The sequence below is a fragment of the Lissotriton helveticus genome, chromosome 4_1, assembly GCF_964261635.1.
Source record: "Lissotriton helveticus chromosome 4_1, aLisHel1.1, whole genome shotgun sequence".
NCBI classification, from domain to species: domain Eukaryota; kingdom Metazoa; phylum Chordata; class Amphibia; order Caudata; family Salamandridae; genus Lissotriton; species Lissotriton helveticus.
In genome coordinates, this window is record NC_136063.1 from 1,322,000,606 (window position 1) to 1,322,023,019 (window position 22,414).

The 22,414-nt window shown below is 46.9% G+C and overlaps 1 protein-coding gene across 2 annotated transcripts in view; it reads left to right on the plus strand.

Moving 5' to 3' along the window:
* Positions 1-22,414, plus strand: part of CARMIL1 (capping protein regulator and myosin 1 linker 1) — a 1,033,060-nt gene that overhangs the window by 348,649 nt on the left and 661,997 nt on the right. The gene's annotated exons all lie outside the window — the stretch shown is intronic.

Below are 22,414 nucleotides of genomic sequence, written 5' to 3' on the forward strand. Positions count from 1 at the left end.
CGCGCCGCTTAGAGGGAATTTTTAGGGAGCTCTTACCCACATTTAAAGTGTTGCACACCCACATTTTGTGGGATAGAAGGGACTCGGGGGCACTGTACAAGCTTCGCGCCGGTTTCGGGCGCCATTTTGGAGTGGGGAGAAGGTCCTTCCATACTGAGCGCCATCTTAGGTGAGGGAGAGCCACTCGCCCTGCCAGGACCCACGCATTGGAGGAGGAGGTAATTTAAGTAGGACCTCCTACCTCTCTCAGTCTGATTAGAACTCTGATACTAGCGCTGCATGTAAAACGCTCCTTCTGCATTTAACTTTTTAAATAATTAGCCTATCTTGTTTTGTGCCGAGCGATCGCGCTCTTTTATTTTAATTTGCCGCGCCGCTTAGAGGGAATTTTTAGGGAGCTCTTACCCACATTTAAAGTGTTGCACACCCACATTTTGTGGGATAGAAGGGACTCGGGGGCACTGTACAAGCTTTGCGCCGGTTTCGGGCGCCATTTTGGAGTGGGGAGAAGGTCCTTCCACACTGAGCGCCATCTTAGGTGAGGGAGAGCCACTCGCCCTGCCAGGACCCACGCATTGGAGGAGGAGGTAATTTAAGTAGGACCTCCTACCTCTCTCAGTCTGATTAGAACTCTGATACTAGCGCTGCATGTAAAACGCTCCTTCTGCATTTAACTTTTTAAATAATTAGCCTATCTTGTTTTGCGCCGAGCGATCGCGCTCTTTTATTTTAATTTGCCGCGCCGCTTAGAGGGAATTTTTAGGGAGCTCTTACCCACATTTAAAGTGTTGCACACCCACATTTTGTGGGATAGAAGGGACTCGGGGGCACTGTACAAGCTTCGCGACGGTTTCGGGCGCCATTTTGGAGTGGGGAGAAGGTCCTTCCACACTGAGCGCCATCTTAGGTGAGGGAGAGCCACTCGCCCTGCCAGGACCCACGCATTGGAGGAGGAGGTCATTTAAGTAGGACCTCCTACCTCTCTCAGTCTGATTAGAACTCTGATACTAGCGCTGCATGTAAAACGCTCCTTCTGCATTTAACTTTTTAAATAATTAGCCTATCTTGTTTTGCGCCGAGCGATCGCGCTCTTTTATTTTAATTTGCCGCGCCGCTTAGAGGGAATTTTTAGGGAGCTCTTACCCACATTTAAAGTGTTGCACACCCACATTTTGTGGGATAGAAGGGACTCGGGGGCACTGTACAAGCTTCGCGCCGGTTTCGGGCGCCATTTTGGAGTGGGGAGAAGGTCCTTCCACACTGAGCGCCATCTTAGGTGAGGGAGAGCCACTCGCCCTGCCAGGACCCACGTGATATTCTCGCAGGCCATTTAAGATGGCCACTAGTCAGGTGCGCAGCAACGGTGCGCAGCGGGTGCGCCGTAGGGGCGCCGGAGGCGCGCCAGAGGTAAGCCCGTTTGCGCCCGTTCGCGCAACAGACGCGCATAGGGCCGCTACCTCTGGCCACCCGCACTCTCCCCGTCTGGTCTACTCTCGGACAGACTTGCTGGCGCTGAGACCGTCCCATGATTTCTCGTCACATAGATCCACTGATCTATCTTCGCCCTAATCACTGTCATGTGGTTTGCTTAACGTCCGGTCGCTCTGTAAGCACCACACGGAGATTGCCTTTCTGGTTGAGTCATCTGGGTTGGACGTGCTGTTTCTAACGGAAACTTGGACTCGAGAGGATTGCCTAGTTGAACTAGGTTTGGCTTGTCCCCTGGGCTTTAAAATTATCCATACCCCTCGGCCAAAGAATCGTGGCGGCGGAATTGGTATCATTTACCGCGAACAGCTGGACGTCTCCCAGCTTAAAATCAGCGAGGTCTTGGGCTTTGAGCTCATGGGCTTCTCCTTCAGAAACCTGGAGAGAACATTGATATCCGGGGTGCTGTGCTACCGGCCGCCAGGATCGGCCTCCTCCCTGCCTGAGTTCCTTGATTTAGTATATGACCTATCAAGCACCCATTCGAATCTGCTAGTTCTGGGTGACTTTAATCTTTGGCAGGGGGGTCCTCTAGACGGAGCGTTTACCTCACTCTGTCAAGCCCTTGCTGACATCCAACTGCAGCAACTGGTCTGCTCCGCGACTCATAGGGGCGGTCATGTTCTGGATCTAATTTTTGCTGGCGTTCACTCAGCAGTGATTAATGACATCTTAGCCCAATGCTTGACCGACCACGCGCTTGTGGTCTTCTCCTTATGCTTAGGGGACCACTCCTCCGAGGCCGCCGGGTTGGACTCTCGAAATTGGGTCGACCTTGGTCCAGACTGCTCAGCTTATCCCCTCTGCCCTCCTTAATACCTGCTAACTTTGGCTTGAGGAATCCAGTGGAAGAAAGCTACTCCTCCTTGTGCCGGTCCATCACCGACTCGCTTGATAAGACTGTGCCCCTTCGCAGGGCAAGAGTGAGGGTGAACCGGGCTTTTCCTTGGTATACGGAGGAGCTACGTCATCTGAAGCTGAGCTGTAAACGGGCGGAGAGAGTGTGGAGAAGGGAGTACTCCCCCTCGGCTAAAGCCTCGTTCAGACTTGTACTGAGAGGCTATAAGGATCAGATCAAGCGGGCCAAGGCGACTTTTTTACAAACTTCCCTGACGCAGGCGCCTAATAAATCCCAAGCCCTGTTTAAAATTGTCAAGGACCTGTCACATCCTGTTTGTGCGGCTAACTCGGTCCGGGCGTCACAGGCTCTGTGCGACTCGTTGGCTCTTGCCTTCGAGGAGAAGACCGCTACGATCTTGGAGGGCTTAACACACCCCTTACCTGCGGCTTCTAGCCTGGGAATGCCGGATGACTTGCCCAGTCGATCTTGTACTAGTGTTGCTGACCAGGGGCTGGGAGCTCCGGGCAGTTCACCCAGTCGACCCCAGCCGATCGGAGTGGGAGCTCCGGTGGAGCAGCCCAGTCGACCCCAGACGGGCACTGTTGCCCTTGATCCTGGAGCTCCGGGCAGTTCACCCAGTCGACACCCGCCGATCGGTGTGGGAGCTCCGGTGGAGCAGCCCAGTCGACCCCAGACGGGCTTCGCTGCCCTTGACCTGGGAGCTCCGGGCAGCTCACCCAGTCGACCCCAGCCGTTCGGTGCGGGAGCTTCGGTGGAGCAGCCCAGTCGACCCCAGACGGGCATTGTTGCCCTTGACCTGGGAGCTCCGGGCAGCTCACCCAGTCGACCCCAGCCGATCGGTGTGGGAGCTCCGGTGGAGCAGCCCAGTCGACCCCAGACGGATATCGTCACCCTCGGGCCGGGAGCCTCGGCTAGCTCACCCAGTCGACCCCGGCTGAGTTTCCCCCCCCCCCTTCCTTCGAGGAATTCTGTAAGGTTGCTCATTCGGTGTCCGCTTGATCCGCTGCCCCCCAAGTTTTGGAAGGCCTTTCACGCAGAACTTTTTCTGCCGCTGTTTTCGATCTGCCTCCAATCCTTGGAATCGGCGTCGGTGCCAGAATGCTGGAAGTTGGCAGTGGTGTCACCTCTGCTAAAAAAGCCAACCTTGGATCCGGCCTGTCTTTCCAACTACAGGCCGATCTCCTTGCTCCCTTTTCCGATCAAGATCCTGGAAAAGTGGGTAACCCGCTCCCTCTCTGGCTTCCTGGAGAACATCGGGTGGTTGGATGAGGCCCAGTTTGGCTTCCGCCCTGGACATGGGACGGAGTCCGCGCTGGTGACCGTACTGGACAATCTGCGTTCGCGTGTCGACAGTGGTCGGGCAGCCTTTTTAGTGCTCCTCGACATGTCGGCCGCGTTCGACACGGTCTGCCACCGGACCCTGATCAGGAGGCTGGAGGAGTGCGGGGTCACCGAGGGGGCTAGAGATTGGCTGATCTCCTATCTTGGTGGTAGGCAACAGCTGGTCTCACTTCCGCCATTCAGCTCTGAGCCAAGGAGTACAGGACAGGGGGTTCCACAGGGCTCGGCCATCAGCCCTATACTGTTTAACCTGTACCTCCGCCCTTTAGTCCAGCTAATAAAATCTTTCGGTGTCTCGGCATTCAATTATGCCGACGACACCCAGCTGGTCTTCTCCTTGGAAGGGAACAATGCGGTCTCGCTGGATACTTTCCATCGCTGTATGGCAGCCACAGCGGACTGGCTACGAGCTAATTCCCTGCAATTCAACAGCTCAAAGACGGAGGTGCTCCACTGTTCTACTGATCGGATTCCGCGGGCACTCCCCGAGAACTTTTGGCCCAGCACCTTTCCTGAACCAGTGCGGGCATCGGAATCAGCCCGTAACTTGGGGGTAATGTTTGGCCCTAATTTACAACTTGACATACACGTCAATAAAACTACTGCAACGTGTATGATGCTGCTACGCATGCTTCGCAAAGTTCTGCCTCTTCTCCCCGCCCAAGCGAGGCCGGAAGTAGTCCGTGGGACCATACTAAGTCGTCTCGACTATTGCAACGTACTTCTTCTGGGGGCCCCAAAAAATTTGATTGGGAAGCTTCAGCGGGTGCAGAACATGGCCTCTAAGCTGGCCCTTTCCCGTCCCAGGTCTAGCTCCTCCACTCTTGCGTTACGAGATCTGCATTGGCTCCCGGTAGATCTGCGGGTTCAGTTTAAAGCGGCATGCTTGGTTTTTAGAGCTGTACACCTTTCGGGCCCCATCCCTCTGCAAAATATGTTTGCATGGTACTCGGCCCCACGGCTCTTGCGGTCTTCAACGGCTCACCTCTTGGTGGTGCCAAGGTTTCAAAGAGTGAGGATGGGCGGCCGCTCTTTTGGCGTGGCTGCAGCTAAGTTGTGGAACTCCCTCCCACTCTCCTTGAGGAGTCATAAGGACTATCTTCCGTTTAGGAAGGCTTTAAAAACGTATCTATTCCCTAATAATGCTTGAGCGGTCATTCAGTCAAAGTGCATGGTTCCCTGATCAAAGTGCCAGGATGCCCTGGGTGACAGGTCTTGCGCTCTATAAATATATTAAATTACCGTATTTTCCGGCGTATAAGACGACTTTTTAACCCCTTAAAATGTTCTGGAAAGTCGGGGGTCGTCTTATACGCCGGGTGCCAAAATTTATGTTATTTTTTCCATGCGTTTTTTTCTAAATCAGACAGAATGTGTGAGGCATTAAAGCCCGCTTTCATGCTGTCGTGAGTACCGGTTACATGTGAGGTGATGGCGCGGACCCCCTTTGCCGCAGACTATGTTTTCCTGTTGTATTCCCCGCAGATGAAAGCAGGTAATCTGTGCAGAGCTGGGGGGAGAGCGTTTATTTGTTGAAACGACTTCCCGCCACTGGTAGTTAGTGCAGAAGCCCATTGCTCCTGCAGCACGGACAGTAAAATACGGTATGTGTTGAAAATATGAAGGTACCCTGCGTGTGAAGCAACAGGCGCGAGGCTATTGATGTCTTCGCGTGCAATATCTCAAAAAATGATCAAACAATTTGATAGGCAGTCTGCCACCTTAAACTGGAGGAACCAGTTTCTGAGAAGTAGCGGATTGCATATTTTACACATGTCCATTAGGCGGTATGTTTTTGTTGTTGCAGTTTATAGCGCGAACTCGAACCGAAGGTGTTCGGAGCGCTTTACACGAGCACCAGTTATGTTACAAAAGGACATACGGTACTATTTCTTTTTAGGCACTAGGACATGAAGTGATTTGCCCAGAATAACAGGATGTTGAGAGCGCCACTGAATTGATTAAAAAATAAACACGTCTGCTTGAGGAGGAGCAACAGCATTTCTTCTCAGTGGGATGCGGACTGGCCAGACAATTAATTACATCTGCAGGGGGGGTTCTTGAAACAACAACACGATAACAGCCCCTCATCAGCCAGAGGCCAAATGGCGCCGTGAGTCCTACCTAGACTGCCGGTCCAACCGCTTTCACATCCCCAGGCAGACGAGGCAGCAGCACGAGACAGCAGGACAGGCAGCCAGCGCTGAGGCACCTAAGATGGCGCTCCTCCACATGTGCTCTCCTTCCACGCTCATCGGAAGGGGAGGATACCACATGATCTCCTCAGTCCATGGGCATAGAAAGGGGACTCTCAAAATGGCTATGCAGGACTGCGTTGGAAGTGGGGGTAGTCTTATACGGCGAGTACAGCATGAAACCTACATTTTATCAAGAAAAGTAGGGGGTCGTCTTATACGCCGGGTCGTCTTATACGCCGGAAAATACGGTAAATAAATAAATAAACGTCAGCTGTTGAGATAATTTATAGAGTATTTGTGCTTCCTTAATTGGTGCAGTGCATTCTAATTTACGCTTCTACTGTCCCATCGGTGTGTCCTCCAATTACTGCTCTTTTTAAATGATAGGTCGGTGCCTGTAGCATATATACCCTGATGTAGCCTAACACAATAGTTGTCTATTTTTCGTTATTAAAATCGTTTTCCTCTTTTATGTGCACTAAAGTACATTAGAAATACATTTATTGATAGCTATGGCGGTATGTTCTATCATATACAGTCAGAGCTAGCCTGGCATTCACTGTCAGAACATAGTGTATTTAGAAAGAATGCAACAGAGTCAGGGCTATTATAATAGTAATAAATCAAACATTTTTTTGTAACGTTCTTTATACATCTGTTTTGCAGCTTCGTAATACTATAAGTAACATAAGTGTGTTTCATTTATTTAAAACATTTATAAAATGTGCATTTTGCAGTAAATCCTAGGAACCCACCAACATTAATGTCGGCATTTAACCAACTCTGGAAACAGCTGCTAACCAGCACCATTGGTAATCATTGTTGTATAGTTCTCCCCAGCCTGGGTACTCATAAGGAGCTTAGTATTACACGTCTATATTCCTCAGCATGTAACTGCATTCTCAACGTTCTAAACATGAACTCTACTCACCACACCCAAACGCTTGCATCATAGTTCTACGGAGTCCATCAGGAACCAAAAGGGTCCCGCCAACCAGGGCCGGACTGGCTACCGGGCGTTTTGGCATGCTGCCGAACTGGGGGCTGATTTCGTTGATGGGGACCTGCGTGTGCTGAAAAACATTAGTTTTGCTTTGTTTATTTCGAAGCACATGTATGTCCCCATCAACGAAATGAACCCCATGGGCTAGATTCGCTTTCCTAGGGCCTACAAATTCCAGACACGCACTAAAGTCCACTGTAACTTATGTGAAAAGTATTCTGCAGAGTCCAAAGTCATATTTGTACTGCTTTTGGGTCATCCAGAAATGTAATATTTCTCTGAGTCCACTCATAACACGTGTCTGGCTGGGGCTGACCCTGCCACGCTGTATTAAAGACCTTCCTCCCCTTAAGCTGTAGCATCACAGGCCTAGGCCTGCATTCCAAGAAGAGAAGATGGGTGAAGCTACAGGTTCATTCATCAGCACCTGACACCTGGTGCCAGGCCCCAAGCTGCTCTGGAGAGAAGGCAGCGAGGGGGGAAGGTGCTCTCAGAGACCATGTGACATGAGACCCTTGGATGACGCTATTTTGAACAAACCCAGAGGCTTGGGTAGGAAGGAGGGAGCAGGGGCAGAGAAGTGATGTGTTGCTGTTTGATAGGGCCAACAGACATTTCCTGCCAGCCCCCTCCCCAGTCTTTAAAAAGAGTTTGCACAGGAAGAGGAGCTCTCTGGGGTGTGGTCTGCTGAGGAAGACTGGTCTGGAGCCTGGCGCCATGGGCAGTTGGAAGGAAGAACCCCCTGACTGTCCCAGGATGCAGAATTGTGCCAGGAAGTGTGTCCAGCACCAATGAGCAAAAGCCTGGGCCTCTGCACAAGGAGAAGAGAGGCCCAGGAGAAGAGCCAAGTGAGATGCTGGCGCAGGGAGCCAGTGAAGACAGCTCCCTGCCGATTTCACCCTCCTTGAGACCATGAGGGTAAAGGAAAGTGCTCACATTGGCTGGGGAGCACCTCCAGGAGCAAGGAGAGGCAACAATGGCGCAGATCAGTACCCTGGGGGCTGAGATATGCCCCCCAGAAGGTAGGTGACCGTTGACCTCTGGCCGGAAGTGTATTTACCAATGTTATTTCTTTTAGAGGGACTGAAAGTCACATGTGATATGTGAAATACCTGGGTAAGGTGAATTCATAAGCCAAGTGGGGTTTTGTTGCCAGACATTCCTACTAGGGTGCCTGGCTGTATATGCTTAATCCTATGAGTCCACTGTGATGCCTTGTAGGGGCTTTATTTGCAATGCATTATAATTGTAATCAACTATGATGAGTACCTCATTTAAAGTGATGCCCCAACATGTATTCTTGCTACTGCGTTAGGGAAAGAACAACCCAGACTGTTAGCCATTAAGATTTAGAGTTGTATACTGTATGGTCAGTATAAGATGCTCAGTCAGGGTTATGTGTCCCCAGGGCAGGTGTTCCTATTTTTAATGCTTGTTGAGATGATGAGATGGGTCACAACTGGGATGGGGCCAGTTGACAAGGCCCTCGCTCCAGGTTGTGTCAACCCACTGCATTAGGGGACAAGATGATGTGCTTACATGGGAGTGGCGGTACTAGACCCCCCCCCCCCCCCCGCAGGAGGGGTGGAGATGTTATGCAATATCACAAAGTAATTCCAACAGCTTATGTATATTTGTAAATTGGCGCATAGTATTAAGTAATATGTGTGTTTAATAAATGTACTCTTACTTTTATAAAGCAAAGTACAGACCGGACAATCCATTATTGAGTGTTATTTCTGCGAACATGCAATGGCGATTACTAGCCCACACCACATCCCTTGAGTAAGCCGTGGACTGCTCAGCAACGCTACCCTCTGAGAGTCAAGTGGTACAATAGGATATTTGATTCCCAGTGAGGGTCAAATGTGACATGTTATTTGTGCTGGCCTCACAGATACTGCCTCCTGCCTAGTTATCCAACAGATATATATAAATACATACATACATATATATATATATTTTCTGCGCAGGCCGGGGGCGCAGTACAGATGGCCCTGCTGCATCAAGTGACCCGGATTACAACTGGCATCGCGCTGCTTTGCAGCGACTTGGAGGCTCGGGGTACCGAGAAGTCCGGTGTCCGCCACTATTATCAGGATGGCACAAGCGGAGCGAGGTATTTTACCTCCAATAGGGCGTTATGGTGCGCATGGCTGCCCCTGCTTACTCGCTTTCCAGATATGATGGGCGGCAGCAGTCCGAGGGGACCCAAGGAAGCTGTTTGTGGACTTTGGCACTACATTGGGGACTCATTCCCCACTACCTGCATAAGACTGACAAGCTCGTACCAATTGATACATGTTCCCCCATACCGCCGACCAAGATGCATTAACATATTGCATTCTGGGAGTTGAAGTTTTGCTCATTCATAGCAAACAACCAACAGGTGTGCCGTATCAGCTAGGGGGAGAGCTTGCAGGACACGATCAAAAGAGTAGCTGGACTTGTGCATTGGAATGAAGGACTCAAATCAGTGCAGGGTGCTGAGGAAGGCTAATCGCCGAAATGTATTGGCCGCCACTGTTTGCTGTGCCGAATTAAACAAGCTGTCTCCCAAGGAATCCCCTCTGGCCTCTGATTTCTTCATAGTGGAGGGATGTTGTTTTATATTTTCTGCGCAGGCCAGGGGCGCAGTACAGATGGCCCTGCTGCATCAAGTGACCCGCATTACAACTGGTATTGCGCTGCTTTGCAGCGACTTGGAGGCTCGGGGTACCGAGAAGTCTGGTGTCCGCCACTATTATCAGGATGGCACAAGCGGAGCGAGGTATTTTACCTCCAATAGGGCATTATGGTGCGCATGGCTGCCCCTGCTTACTCGCTTTCCTGATTTGATGGGCGGCAGCAGTACGAGGGGACCCAAGGAAGCGGTTTGTGGACTTTGGCACTACATTGGGGACTCATTCGCCACTACCTGCATAAGACTGACAAGCTCGTACCAATTGATACATGTTCCCCCATACCGCCGACCCAGATGCATTAACATATTTTATTCTGGGAGTTGAAGTTTTGCTCATTCATAGCAAACAACCAACAGGTGTGCCGTATCAGCTAGGGGGAGAGCTTGCAGGACACGATCAAAAGAGTAGCTGGACTTGTGCATTGGAATGAAGGACTCAAATCAGTGCAGGGTGCTGAGGAAGGCTAATCGCCGAAATGTATTGGCCGCCACTGTTTGCTGTGCCGAATTAAACAAGCTGTCTCCCAAGGAATCCCCTCTGGCCTCTGATTTCTTCATAGTGGAGGGATGTTGTTTTATATTTTCTGCGCAGGCCAGGGGCGCAGTACAGATGGCCCTGCTGCATCAAGTGACCCGCATTACAACTGGTATTGCGCTGCTTTGCAGCGACTTGGAGGCTCGGGGTACCGAGAAGTCTGGTGTCCGCCACTATTATCAGGATGGCACAAGCGGAGCGAGGTATTTTACCTCCAATAGGGCATTATGGTGCGCATGGCTGCCCCTGCTTACTCGCTTTCCTGATTTGATGGGCGGCAGCAGTACGAGGGGACCCAAGGAAGCGGTTTGTGGACTTTGGCACTACATTGGGGACTCATTCGCCACTACCTGCATAAGACTGACAAGCTCGTACCAATTGATACATGTTCCCCCATACCGCCGACCCAGATGCATTAACATATTTTATTCTGGGAGTTGAAGTTTTGCTCATTCATAGCAAACAACCAACAGGTGAGCCATATCAGCTAGGGGGAGGAGCTTGCAGGACACGATCAAAAGAGTAGCAGGACTTGTGCATTGGAATGAAGGACTCAAATCAGTGCAGGGCGCTGAGGAAGGCACATCGCCGAAATGCATTCACCGCCACTGTTTGCTGTGCTGAATTAAACAAGCTGTCTCCCAAGGAATCCCCTCTGGCCTCCAATTTCTTCGTAGTGGAGGGATGTTGTTTTATATTTTCTGCGCAGGCCAGGGGCGCAGTACAGATGGCCCTGCTGCATCAAGTGACCCGGATTACAACTGGCATCGCGCTGCTTTGCAGCGACTTGAAGGCTCGGGGTACCGAGAAGTCCGGTGTCCGCCACTATTATCAGGATAAAGCGATAAAAAAGGGGATGATGGACGGAGCGTTTGAACAAATCAAACACTCACCCCCAGTCAACTGATCTGGGTTTAATCCATCACCATTCTTTAGTTCACTCAGCCACCCCAGTTCAGACATGGCTATATGCAAATCAGTCTGACCCTGTGCCTTGTGGGAACAGTCCAGCCCGAACTGCCAAGCCATGTCTTCCCTGGACCGGAAACAAGCATCCTGGGACCGGTTTCGGATTCATAATCCTCATCAGCCAGGCTATCTTGAATCCAGTGGCCAAGTGAACAAGGGACTCACGTCTGAGCATACCCTGCCACACTTAGGGCGAACAAAGCGATAAAAAAGGGGATGATGGACGGAGCGGATTACAACTGGCATCGCGCTGCTTTGCTGCGACTTGGAGGCTCGGGGTACCGAGAAGTCCGGTGTCCGCCACTATTATCAGGATGGCACAAGTGGAGCGAGGTATTTTACCTCGAATAGGGCGTTATGGTGCGGGAATGCTGCCCCTGCTTACTCACTTTCCTGATTTGATGCATTCGCCGCCACTGTTTGCTGTGCTGAATTAAACAAGCTATCTCCCAAGGAATTCCCTCTGGCCTCTGATTTCTTCGTAGTGGAGGGATGTTGTTATAATATATATATATATATATATATATATATATATATATCCAGTAGGTAGTTATAGTTAGGACCTAGTTTCCATAGGAAATCCGCAACATTCTATTGGGAATAACTTTGGCGCCGGTGGAGGAATTTGCTTGTAATTTTCCAAAATTTTGGCCAGCTCCGCTGCGCTCCATCCCTAAAAGTCTCGGGTAGATTCGTCAAGCGGGGGCCGAGAAAAAAGGGGTTCCCAAAACGTGTTTTCCCCATGTTAATTTCCATAGGACCTTTAGACACGGCTACAGCCCGAACCGCTGAACGGAATTACACCAAACTTGGCAAAATGGTAGAGTCTGGTACGCAGATCACACTTTTGGTTAAATAGTGTAAATCCCTCCAGTAGTTCCTGAGAAAATTAAAGTCGAAATCAATTATATATCTATAAGCGCGCACCGTGCGCGCACCATGCACGAGCTTCATGCTGATTGGCTGCCACTGTCTGTCAACACTCCAAAACAGAAATGGATGGCATCCATTTTGTGCCCCATGATTTTCCTTGTGGGAACCCCTGAGCAGGCCTAGGGGGTCAGGGTGCTTCTACCCTGCCCCCTTTTTGAGTTCTAAAACTTCTTGAGCACGAGCTGCATGCTCATTGGCTTTCAACACTTCAAACCAGGAAGTGTTGGCAGCCATCTTGTGCTCGGTAGACCGAGGCACAAGAAAGCTGAAAAACAAACATGTAAAACACAAAAAGGGGGCAGGGTAGAAGCACCCTGACCCCCTAGTCCTGCTCATGGGGTCCCACAAGGACCCCCAAGGCCAAAAATGATTTTTTTTAAAAACCCCGGTATGTTTATTTAAAAATTACCCCCCAGGGGGACCAAATTGTGGGGGCATAGTGATAAAGAAGTGTGGGGGGTGCCCAATCCCCCCCACACTGCCCTGAGGACCGCCGCCCTCCGGGGCAAAGCAACGCAGCCCCCTGGCGCATACTGGAGGCTCCTGGTGGGCTAGTTGCCTCCCAGGGAATTAGTTCCCCCTCTGCAAACGCGCCCGTGGGCTGCGCTGCAGAGAGGTGTAAAAAAGGGTGTGGCCTCATTACACCTCTCTGCAATGCAGCCCCCTGGGGAATACTGGAGGTTCCTGGTGGGCTAGTTGGCCCCCAGGGACCCCCAGTATGCAAGAGGAATTAGTTCCCCCTCTGCAAACGCGTCAGGGGGCTGCATTGCAGAGAGGTGTACACATTTTTTTATCAATTTATATTAAAAATATGTAATGTAATTTAAAAAATAATATATCTAAAAATAAAAAATGTATAATAATATAGTAAATCAGTATAAAATATATAACAATTATTACATTAAAACATTTTCATTTACAAAAGCATTGAAATTCACTGAAAAAACCATAGGTTACAGCCACGTTATAGTTAGGAATTAGCATTTAAAAAACCTTTGAAATTCACTGAAAAAAACGTAGGTTTTTCACACGTTATAGTTAGGAATTAGCATTTAAAAAACCTTTGAAATTCACTGAAAAAAACGTAGGTTTTACACACGTTATAGTTAGGAAGTAGCATTTACAAAACCTTTGAAATTCACTGACAAAACCGTAGGTTTGGCACATGTTATAGTTAGCTGGACATTTTACTCATATAAAACCATTGAAATTCCCCCGTTATAGTTAGTTCAGCTAACTATAACTCGCGTGCCGCAATGCACTGCTGATGACGTCACATATTACATCACTCATGACATGGTCAGTGACATCACTCATAACATCACTGATGACATCTCAAATGACATCACTGATGACATCACTGATGACATCATCCTTGTGGAAGAGTGGCAGATCTTCTCGCACCCTAATATAACTTTTATTACACACATTCAAAAATAGAAAATAACATTTTCAATACAATAGAAATACCAATGCCACTTACAACACACCTATTTAGTAATTCCAAGATCTATACACACATCTACTCATTCATCAACAGACATATACAGTCACTCATACATGTACTCACTCATCATATGTACTCATACACTGATACATCCTGATCATCCTGTTACACACCGACACTCATCCATAGAGTTACTCACACATAACTCATATGTACTAGTTTAAAACATATGTACTTACTCACAAATACACTATTAAAACAGTCATTCATTCACTAACACACCCATATATACACTCATCCACCCATACAGAAAAAAAATAATAATTACCTATATAGCTACTCACCACACACACTCATCCACCCATACAGTCCTGCACATATGCTGCCTTCAACACATACAAGCAGTAAGTCACTCATTCATGCATCTATGCACTACGTAAGACCTCCCAACGAAGCATACAGACACTCAAACACTCAGACACTCCTACTGATAATCAAACAAACAATAACCTATATAGACACTCGTATAGCTACTCACCAACACATGCAGCCACTTATACAGAAAGTGAGAGACTGATACAGAGATGTATATATTTAAACATTACTCACTAACCCATGTATTCATTAAGATACACTTAATCAGTCAGTTATACAATCTATTTTTCACCAAAAAAGCAGCCATTTATACAATTATATACCCATTTCTTCTTCCATCAACCTTCAGATATACACATATAAAACATATTTAATTTTCAGAAAAACACCCATTCACTGTATGATTTCATCAGTGATGTCATTTGAGATGTCATCAGTGATGTCATGAGTGATGTCACTGACCATGTCATGAGTGATGTAATATGTGACGTCATCAGCAGTGCATTGCGGGCGCGCGAGTTATAGTTAGCTGAACTAACTATAACGGGGGAATTTACTTGGTTTTATATGAGTGAAATGTCCAGCTAACTATAACATGTGTCAAACCTACGTTTTTTTCCGTGAATTTCAAAGGTTTTGTAAATTCTACTTCCTAACTATAACGTGTGTAAAACCTACGTTTTTTCAGTGAATATATATATATATATATTTATCAATGCTCGGGGTTTGTCACACAGGCAGGAAGCACTCCAACAGCAGTGAAGGTTCAACCCAAAACCTTTAATCATTGGTATGGATAGCACCCAGCATGTCGGAAGGTTTAAAACAGTCACTTCGTACGCGTTTCGAATTCGTTCTTCCTCAGCGGCATAACAGGTGGAACAGACAAGAAAGTGTATCGATTCAGGATTAAAGGACTCAAACTCTCAGACTGCTTTGCACACAGTCCCATTCGGGCAGCCATTGAGAGGCGTGTTATGAATAAATTACGCAGTCATGGGACCACACACCATTTCGTATTATGCCGCTGAGGAAGAAGGAATTCGAAACGCGTACGGCGTACGAAGTGACTGTTTTAAACCTTTCCGACATGCTGCGTGCTATCCATACCAATGATTAAAGGTTTTGGGTTAAACCTTCACTGCTGTTGGAGTGCTTCCTGCCTGTGTGACAAACCCCCGAGCATTGATATATATATATATATATATATATATATATATATATATATATATATATATATATATATATATATATATATACACACATACACACACACACACACTATAATTTCTCAATAATTGTCGTGAATTTCTGACAAAACGCCTAGAATATGTCGACTGAGGCTGGGAAAAGAGAAGAGAAACGTCCATGACTGGTAATGTATGGAAATATGCGGTCATGGAGCTCTCTAGAGTCCTGGCCTAACCAGTCTCCTTTCTGACATCAGGTACTGGCAAATAAGGAGGCATTTAAGTGCAAAGAATCTTGCATAATGTACTTTCTAGGACGGTGAGCAGTCACCAGATGTCTTTTACCAGTCACAACTTTGACGGGTTCAGCATCAAGGGGAGCATCAGATTCTTGTTTTCTCTGTTCTCACACCAATACTCGATCACCTTTATTGAAAATAATGCTTTTAGCACATCAACGCTTGTTGGCATAAAGATTCATTTTTCGCTTGCGGCACAAGTTTGTTTGTTTGAAATTTACCATCTGTTGTAGATCTTCTGTTGGTTCATTGTGGTAACTTGGTCATCATGGCTCTCCCGAACATCATGGTGGCAGGACTTTCACTTGACGTTGAATGAGAAGTCGACTGAAGAGCAGCATGGAGAGTGGGATTCAAATCAAGCTTCTCCAATGTATCACACTGGACAGTCTTTTCAATTGTGCTTATAAAGCATTGGACAGCGTCATTTGCTTGTGGCCGAAGAGGTGTGCTTTTCGGATGCTTCACATTGAGATGACTTAGAAAATCTCTGACTTTTTGACTGATGGGTCATTGTCAGACTTTAGAATTGAAGGACCACCCCCTGTTGCAAAAATGTCATCTAACCTTTCAATGACTGTTTCTTGAGTGGTCGATGAGAGATCTTCTGCCAATGGATAACGGGAGTATTCATTGATACCATCAGGTGATGTCCATTGTCAAGGGTACCAAAGAAACCAACAGCGATTCTCTCCCATACATGTTTTGGTAAATCAGACATATTCAAGGCATGTTGAGTGGTTTTGGAGCATAAGCAATTGCACAAATGACAGGCCTTGAAATCTCTTTTACCTTTCTTGTCAAAATAAGGAAACCAAACTCTATCTTGGTGGCAGCAATACCACAATGTCCTTCATGTGCCACTTTAATTACTTGTTGTCTTAGATTCTCCGTTATGACTATTCTTGAACCTCACTAAACAATACCTTCTTGAGTAATGGACAGTTCATCTATCACATTTTTTAACTTTTGATATTCATTGTCACATATGAGAGGTCGATTATATGCTGTTTCCAGGAGTGGTGTGCAATAATGTCTTTTAGCATCACCATGTCACTATCTTTGCTTGTTACAACATTGGTTTGTTCTAATTGAATAGCGGGTGGTGTATTAGACCTTACAATGAAGTTAATGTAGGCTTTGGCCGATTTGGAAGGGTTACCAGGGCACTCTACTGACACTCGTGAAAAGTGGTCAGTAGGCTTTTGATCTTTCCCTGGTTGGTACACGAAAGTATAGTACTATTCCCTTAGACACAAACCCCAATGTTCAATTCTAGAAGGCATCTTGGCTTATGGGTTGCCAAAGATGTCAAGCAATGCTTGATGATCAGTTACAAGAGTGAAATGTTTTCTGTATAGGAGTACATAGGAATGTTCACAAGTCCACACCACTGCTAAATATTTTCTTAGGTTGTGACAAACTTCTGCTTGCTTATGCCACAATATGCCTTTGAGTGTCCATTGTGTTGGGCAAGGATCACGCCTGCATCAACAACATTCTCTGTATGGAGTTTCGGGTCAAAGTAGGCCATTTCAGTTGCATTCTCAATTGCATGCTTGATTTTCTTAAAACTTTGGTCACTTTTTTGTGGCCAGTAAAATGAAACATTTATTTTTATTAAGTCTCTTAAGGGAGCACTTACTGTGGCAAAATCACGAATGTTTCTGGAACATTAACTGGCCATGCCAAGGAATGAACGTAGCATGGTCAAATTTTGTGGGGGATTGGTGGCTGGCAAAGTGTGTACTTGAGCTGGATCCGGAGTCATGTCCCCATCAGAAAAGATATGGGCAAAGAATTTGAGTTTTGTCTTGTGGAACTCACATTTCTCAGCATTCAAAGTTAAACCAGCTTCAGGAAGTAAATAACACACCTGTGTAAGAGCTTTACAATGTTGCTTTTCTACAGCTTTGGAAGCTAATATTTCATCAATGAAATTGAAGGCAATCATGACAGGTTGTTTGATACGTCATATTACATCTTAAAAGAGTTTAGCAGCTGATGACCCACCAAAACGTAATTGTTTTTATCTGAACAAACCAATATGGGTCAAAAAATGTGGTAACATACTTGTCATTGTCTTCGAGTTCCAATTGATCATAACCTTTGTTCAGATCAAGGCGAGAGAAGACCTTGGCACTATTTAGTTGTGTGATCATGTCAGCAATGTGTGGACTGAGATGCCATTCTCTATCAATTGCCTTGATGGCTTACCACATACTAACACAGATGCGTACAGCTACTTAACTGTCCTTTTGGCACTACCAATATGGACAAAACTCACAGAGAAATCATACTTTAGTAATGTCTCAAGCTCTTTCTCTGCAACTTCTTGTAGATGAAATGCAATTTGTCTGTCTTTGAGCAACAGGACGAATGTACTCATTGATATGCAAATGCACTTTCATGGTCTTAAGTTTTCCCAATTCAGGAACCAACAATGGGAACTGACTCACTAGTTCGTGATGAGCATTCATGTTGTAGTTCACAGATATTAGTCCCATAACAGCAGCAGAATGGAAAATGAGTAAACAGGCACTGGACGCAGTACCTTGAAGTATATGAATGGGTGCTTGTACTTTTTCCTTTTGTGTTCCATGGTTGCTTTGTATGAACCTTGACTCATTAATGGCATCAATGCAGTCCAAGTAAACACTTTAGTCTTTGATGGTGTGAGACGGGGCAGTGGAAACAGTTCATTGTATTTCTCTGCAGGTGTGATGTTTATCAACACACTTCTGTCAATAATAAAAGGTATAGAGCAACTGTTTACTTTCAATGTAATTTTCGGACAATGTTTGAATGAATTTTGTGAATTTGCTTGACTTTTCTTCTTCACTGCATGTGGCCAGTCCGACATGCACATGCTTTTCTGGGGTAAACATCAACATCACACATCTGTCTTCTCCACTGTTGCTTGAAGGTGTAACTGAAGAACTCTTGGACGAACATTTAGATGACAATCCATTTCATTTGGTGTCAATGTGTCTCTGCTAATGCAGCCGCTTGGCCTTGTAGGCATGCATAGAACGCCGCTTCTGGAACGTTGGGCGTCCATTTTGTTTTCCCGACGTGATGCACTTAGCTTTTCCTTCTCCATGCAAACCGTTACAAAGTGGTTCTCCTTCACACAACCTTTACTTTCTTAGCAATAGCGGGACATTGGCCTTCATGTGGAAATGAAAATCCGCAGCTAAAACACAGTCTCTTTTTCTGTGGAGACACAACTTTGTGTCCTTCAGCTTTGTGTTTCTGCTTACTTTTTATGTTCATGACTGACTCACTCTGGGCAGCCCTGGCTCCATGTCAGCAGCTTGTCGATTAGCACGTTCCTCAAGTCTGGCAACCATGAGATCTCGCTCCAGAAAAAGGGCTTCTCTCAACATTTGCCATCTGAATGATTCTGACTGTGTTTGATGAGCGTATCAGGTCTCTCAACAAATTTGTCGATTGTTGCATCAACTTTCTGTCGTTTCTGACTGAAAATATATATTTCGTAATCAACAATCGCATTGGATTGAATTTGAGAGCTAACGCTTCTTTAATTTGACGGTATGTGATTCCGTCAGTTCGCAGCAGTTTCTTCCTCATCTCTTTTACTGCTTCGCCTGCAAGATTTTTAAGTTATTTGACAATTCTTTTGTTGTTTGTTTCTTCCAATGCATCGATAAAATCATGAACATTTTCTATCCAGGCAATCCATCTGTTTCCAATATACTGCTTTTTAGCAGTGTCGAATAGAGGTGGTGGTTTCAGGAAAATGGTGGCTGTGTAACCAGTTGTGGAACTAGCTGAATTTTGTGAGTATGTGCTGCTCACCTGGACATGCACCATTCATACCATCAGGAAGTCAAGTCAAGTCAAAAGTTACTTTATTCGGCTACTGAAAGCCATAAAAGTTAACATTTGAAAAAGAGCATTAATTTCAGTTAAAATAGATAAAATAGAAACATCCCTTGTATCAGTACGAAAAACAGCATTCAGGTTAAATTACACAAAATACATTTGTAAAGTGCAAAAGTGCTAGGGGCCAAGTGCAAAGACAAGATAACGAAAGGTGCATAAACAACTGTAAAAAACTGCTTTTCCCTGTGCCTCATTGCTCCTGTTAAAAAACTCACAAGCCCGAAACAGACCCTAGGACTGGATAACATTTGACGATACAGTAAGGCAGATCTAACTTGGCTAAAATGGAGATCTCTGAGCAGCTGGAGTATACATTTTTTTTTTTTTTTTGAAGACCTTTATTTGCATCATTAGGATAAACATGTGCGGGCCTACAACCAATCCGGCCGGCCACAAGTCAAAGACGATCAAAGAAATCAAAATAAGCGACACAAGGCCAGTTGGCAGGCAAGCAAACATAATTAAACAATGCTAGAAATGGGATAAGCGGCAATAACGGCCCAATATCGGGATCAATGAGGTCCATTTTATGATAAGGGGACAAGGCTCATGACTGACTCACAAACAAGGGATAACCCAAAAACAGGAATACATCCATGCTGAAACGAAAGGAGGGGGGGTTTAAGGGGGGGAGGAGGATGTAAGGGCACGAGTCGATCGCAGCACAAAAATAAACGTAAAATATAGTGGATAAGCATACAAGTGCTACCAAGATCTTATGTCCCCCACCCAATAACACGCTAACAGAGGCAAGGGGAACGGATAAACTGTACGAACCGAACCCACTTCTAACAATACGAGCCTTGGAAAAAGGGGGGGAGGGGGGAAAAAAGGGGGGGAAAGGGGATAGGGGAGGGGAAGGGGGGAAAAATAGGGGGGGAAACAAAGGGGAGGAAGCCAAAAAAAGGGGGGGACAGAAAGGGGGGGGAAAGGAAGGAGAAAGAGCAAAACAAAAAATTATAAAAGGAGAAACACAATCGTGCAAGATGGGCGCCACCCCGGGCTAGGCAACCCGCGGCTAATAGTACAGAAGAAAGTGGAGAGCTGGCGAAAAGAAGGGCATGGCAGTCACGACGAAGCATCGAAACCGATAAAAGTGGCATAGCAACAGACCCCAACTCACTCATGCCTGAGAAGCGAGGACAGAAGCGGCACCGCTATAAAGGAATAGAAAAGGGCCATAGAACCAAAAGAAAACATCTGAAAGACCCCACCCACCCGTCCCACCCCGCACCCCTGCAGAAGGCTACGGCCTACCCTCCAAACAGCGTGCCTGTCGCCCTAATCCGAAACCCGAAATATAGTGAAAAAAAAAGTAGAGAAAGAAGACAAAAAGAGGAGGAGAGGAAATACAAAACAAAAATAAATGTGAGGGAGGAGCTAGAGGATATGAGCAAACACATTCGGCCGCGACCCTCCCCCGACCAACGAATGAATAAGCATCAAGTCAATACTACATCTTCACATACAGCAAAAATCACAGGGAGGGGGAGGAGGAAGAGATTGTAACGATTCACCGTATCAGGGAGTACATACATCAGTGCAACGGGCAGGTAAACCAGCAAACTATCATGTCGTACAACTCACCCCAAACCCTTCCTAACTAAGCATGGGCGGATTTTGCGGATTCGCAATCCGCGAATTTGCGGATTTGCGTATTCGCGGATTGTGAAAATACGCGAAATCCGCGAATTCTCGCGGATTTGCGTATTTTTTGGGGGTGTGTGTGTTCGCACAGGTTTCTGCAAGTTCGCGAGGGTTTTGTACAATTTAGCAAATTGCGAACTTACTTGTCGGGTCGCCAGTTTTGCGAACTTGTTGTTTCTACGTGCCCAGCCTGTTTGCTAAGATTTCTTCATCACTGCCACCCTCTGTCACCACTGGCACTCTCTTTGGTCACCCATGCCACCCTCTGGCTCACCCATGTCACCCTCTGTGTCATCACATCACCCTCTAGTTCACCAGTGTACATTATTGGGGCAAAGCAAAGCACTGCCATCCTCTGTCAACACTGGCACTCTGGTTCACCCATGCCACCCTCTGGCTGGCACACCCATGCCACCCTCAGTGTCATCACAACACCCTCTGATTGACCACTGAGTGAACAAACACCTGCTAAGTGCTTTAAGTTTTGCAAACAACAACACCTGCCCTGCCCCAACTGACATTAATGAAGGCTGGCACCTGCTTGTCTGCTCCCTTTCCTTTTTGTTGCAAATGCAATGTAAATAATTTTTTTTAACAGGATGCAATGGCATACTTGTAACTATTCTGTGACTGTCAGAGCAGGGTCACACAATAGTTGCATGTAGGCAACCGGATTCTGGAGGGCCCCTTCAGGAAGCACTACAGGTAAATGGTTACAAATGATGAGCTCGAACTTTTGCACCTGCTCGTTCGTTTTGCTTTTGCAAAACTCGTTTTTCGGTAATTTCGCCCTATTCGCGGGGCGCGTCGTAGTGCGAACTGGCCCGTGGAGGCCGCGAACTCGTGCGAGTTACCTCAAGGTTGAGTATGGGCGCCGCCATTTTGTTTGCGTGACGTATTTCCGTTTCCGCCCGCTATGTGTAATCTCGCGCGACTCGCGCCTTGCGAATACAAGTTCGCACGAGTTCGCGAGAGAAATCGCGTGCGAACTTACTTACGCGCACGTGATCGGGCCGCCATCTTGTTTTTCATTCATTCCTATGTGTCTGGGTATGGTGTTTCTATCCTCTGTATATCTCTGCCATCCTTTGCTTGTTTTAATATTTTGTTGATCTATTTAACTTATTTTCTATCCCTCTATTTTTCTAGATCTATATTTTTGTGTTTTAGGCTACTTTTGTTTACTTTTGAACTACTTTTTTAAACTTTTATTTCCTTCTTCCCTACTCTTATTCTTTTTCATTTTTTCTCTTCTTTACTGCTAACACCTGCCCAGAACATGGTCAAGACAGCTGCCAAGCTGCCCAAGACGGGCACCGCAGCCCGTGCCCGGCTCCCGTGTGGTCGCTTGAGGGCGGAAATGGTGGTGCCCCGGGAGATCTTCAGCCCTGAGGAGGTGGGCGCACTTGTTTTTTATGTGCAGCGCCGTCTCCCCAGGACCATCGCGGCAGGCGGCAGGATCGCTGCTGGTTACACCAACAGCCAGGAGCGACGGAAGCGGTGGGGGCAGGTGTGCCGGGCCCTTTTTAAGATCA